This window comes from Anolis carolinensis, chromosome 1 (genome assembly GCF_035594765.1).
Source record: "Anolis carolinensis isolate JA03-04 chromosome 1, rAnoCar3.1.pri, whole genome shotgun sequence".
NCBI classification, from domain to species: Eukaryota; Metazoa; Chordata; class Lepidosauria; order Squamata; family Dactyloidae; genus Anolis; species Anolis carolinensis.
Genome location: NC_085841.1, coordinates 255,080,569 through 255,083,321, shown reverse-complemented (window position 1 = coordinate 255,083,321; position 2,753 = coordinate 255,080,569). Strand labels below are relative to the sequence as shown.

General features: G+C 36.4%; 1 protein-coding gene and 1 long non-coding RNA gene across 4 annotated transcripts in view; both read left to right on the top strand.

Annotated features, from left to right (window-relative positions):
* Positions 1–619, top strand: part of LOC134295326 (uncharacterized) — a 33,060-nt gene extending 32,441 nt beyond the window's left edge. Inside the window, exon 2 of the long non-coding RNA XR_010001868.1 lies at positions 84–619. This is a non-coding gene — a long non-coding RNA (uncharacterized LOC134295326). The remainder of the gene's footprint in view (positions 1–83) is intronic.
* dpp10 (dipeptidyl peptidase like 10) overlaps positions 1–2,753 on the top strand; it is a 798,815-nt gene that overhangs the window by 528,298 nt on the left and 267,764 nt on the right. The window lies entirely within an intron of this gene.

Sequence of the window (2,753 nt, the reverse complement as noted above, 5' to 3'; positions counted from 1 at the left end):
GTAAGTTACCAAGGACACTGGGCATAGACGGCGGGAGGAACTGTGTGGGCTTTTGTTGTGCAACCTGTGTTTAATCTTATTAGCTTGGACCTCCGTCGTCTTCTTGACGGACATTAATTGCCTACTCTGGATTGACGCTGGATGGACTGACTGACTACGACCTCGGACTACCCCTTCTGTGGCTTTCGGTGGAATTGGTGAATTAAAGACGTCTGTACCTGGCTTTCGACCTCGGACCGGACTGGGACCCTGCTGACCGTTGCTACCCTGATTGATGTGCCTGGATCCGGATCCCGTTTGTTGCACGGAGGAGTAACAACCTAGTTACTCATTTGCAGCTTTCGAGTAGCAGAGAGGAATCTGCTGTCAGCTTTTTTTATGTTTCTTTGAGTCTTTGTTTATCAACTTTTGTTTGTTTAAATTGCCGGGCTGAAGTAAGCATTTTCTGTTTAACCCGGATTAAACTCCCGTTTAATCCGGTTTATCTTTTGAACCGCTTTAGGTATCAGCGGAGTCTTTTTTGTGTATCTTTTACACTGAAGGCAAGTGTTTGCCTAGTCCTTTGTTTCATACGGGCACTTTTTAGTTCTGTAACTTTAATAAACTGTGTTGAACTTTATCTGGTGGCGTTCTGTCTGTGACAGTAGGTGGAGGACTGCCTTGAAGTAGCAATTTTCAGCTAGATGTCCTTTAGCATGATACATTTTGCAGAAAAATTAGATCTCTAATGTAATGAGGATATGTTTTCCTTTGGAAAACAATAATATTTAATTTTTTTTCAAAATGACATTGATTTTTGCAACAGATAACTCAGCATGCTAAGCCCACTATGTGCTCCGAGTTATTTTCTGCAAAATGCTGTGTAAATTGTGTGCCTGGAGTCTTTAAACAACAAAATGGCACAATTTCAAGGTGTTCTATGGGTTGTTCAATGCCTTGTATTTCAGATCATATTATAGGCGAACAGGCATGATCTAATACCACAGAGCTATAGTTAAGAATAAAAAGAGCCACAAGAAGCTTATCCAGAGTAATTTGAAGAGTGTTGCGTTTATAAATTAACTTTATTTGCTCAGCTGTATACTTCTGAAGCTTTCTTTTCTTCTCCCCAAGGTGCTGTTTTATCTGTTGGGGAGTGATGGATTTAAAATCAAATATAAACAAGAAATGTGTGAAAGCTAAAGGAGTCAATAGAAACCACAGGAGCTTAAAACCTGAACATGTTTTTCAAAAGTTTTATTTTTAAAAAAATGTTTTTGCTTGAGCTGTCATAAATCCATTCATATACACTAAAGTGTCCTAATGAATTAGAGTTGCAAACAATATCCAAGAGAGAAATGTTTGATATTGAGTTTATAGGTAGGGTAGGAGTCTGTGAAAGTCAGCATTCCTGGGCCTGGGCCTGTATGGCAGAAACAATTCAGAGATTCAAATGTTCTTTACTAAGTTGTATGCTAGCAGAACTATTTCTCAAGGGCAATTGCCTAAATAGCAAGGTAGAAAACTATACTAGGATGATGCTAATAATGTGATTCTTACTAAGAATATTAGAAGCATCTTCAATATGGTTCTAATCAGCAGAACAGATTAATACTGAATTTAGGGATTTTTAATGTTATTTTAATCGGGTCTTATGTCATTAAGACCTTAAGACTTTCAGATCTTGTTAATACCAGTACTTAGCTCTTGCACATTTCCTTTCCTCCTTCTTTTCTTACAAAAGCCACTTGACTTCCTCATCCAGCATGACTAGAAATTTGTCACTGGGTTAAATCCCTTGTGCTGTTATTCAGGATACATATATTTCTTTGCCTTGTAAAAAAAAATAAAACACAAGCAGAAGGAAAGAAAAATAAGAATAATGCTCTCAAGCGGGATCACACTGAAATTATGAATAAAATTGTGTCATTATTTTTTTCAATTATTAGTTCATATATGTTTGTGTTGTATGTCTTTTAAGTTTGTTTTTCTCAAAATGTGATGGCTAGTAACTGTTTCATTTCTTGTGAGGAAATTTTCAGGCGTAGCTGCCCCTTCTGACACACACACACATTTTGAAATATCTATTTCATGAGATATTTTGGAGATGGTGCCCAAGTTTAAACACAAAATTCATTTATGTTTCATATACATTTTATACAAATTTTACACACAATACTTTTAATAATTGTGTGCATGAAATAAAATCTGTGTACATTGACCACCGAAAAGCAAAGGTGTCACTATCTCAGCCACTCAGTGGACAATTTTTATAGATTTTGTAGTCTTTCAAATTTCAACCTGTAATAGGTGTAAGGAAATTTTGTGATCAGCCTTTTCTGTTTGGAAGATGTATATGAAAGGATACATGTATTCTGCAGAACTTGTAGATAACTGATTGATTAACGAAATTATTACTTTATTAGATTTTCCTCACTATGGCACAACTCATTATTTCCATATGATCACAGACGTTAGTTATTTTTATTTAGTTAATTATTTTTAATCATTAACATTCATTAAGGAGTGAGGTGGCCCAAGAAAAAGAGGAATTAGAATTAGCAGAAATACATCATGTATCACTGTGCAGGTTGGGTAGTTTTAATTTTCCTGTTACTGAAAGCAAGGAAATTGTGAGTACTTGCCTAGAATGGAGGAAAAAGATTGTGTGTGTGTGTGAATGTTCAGTAGAAGGATCTCAGGTAGCCATGGAGCTTTAGTATGACGGGTTCTTTAGGCCTGCAAGACAAGGCATTTCATCCCACCCTTGGGCT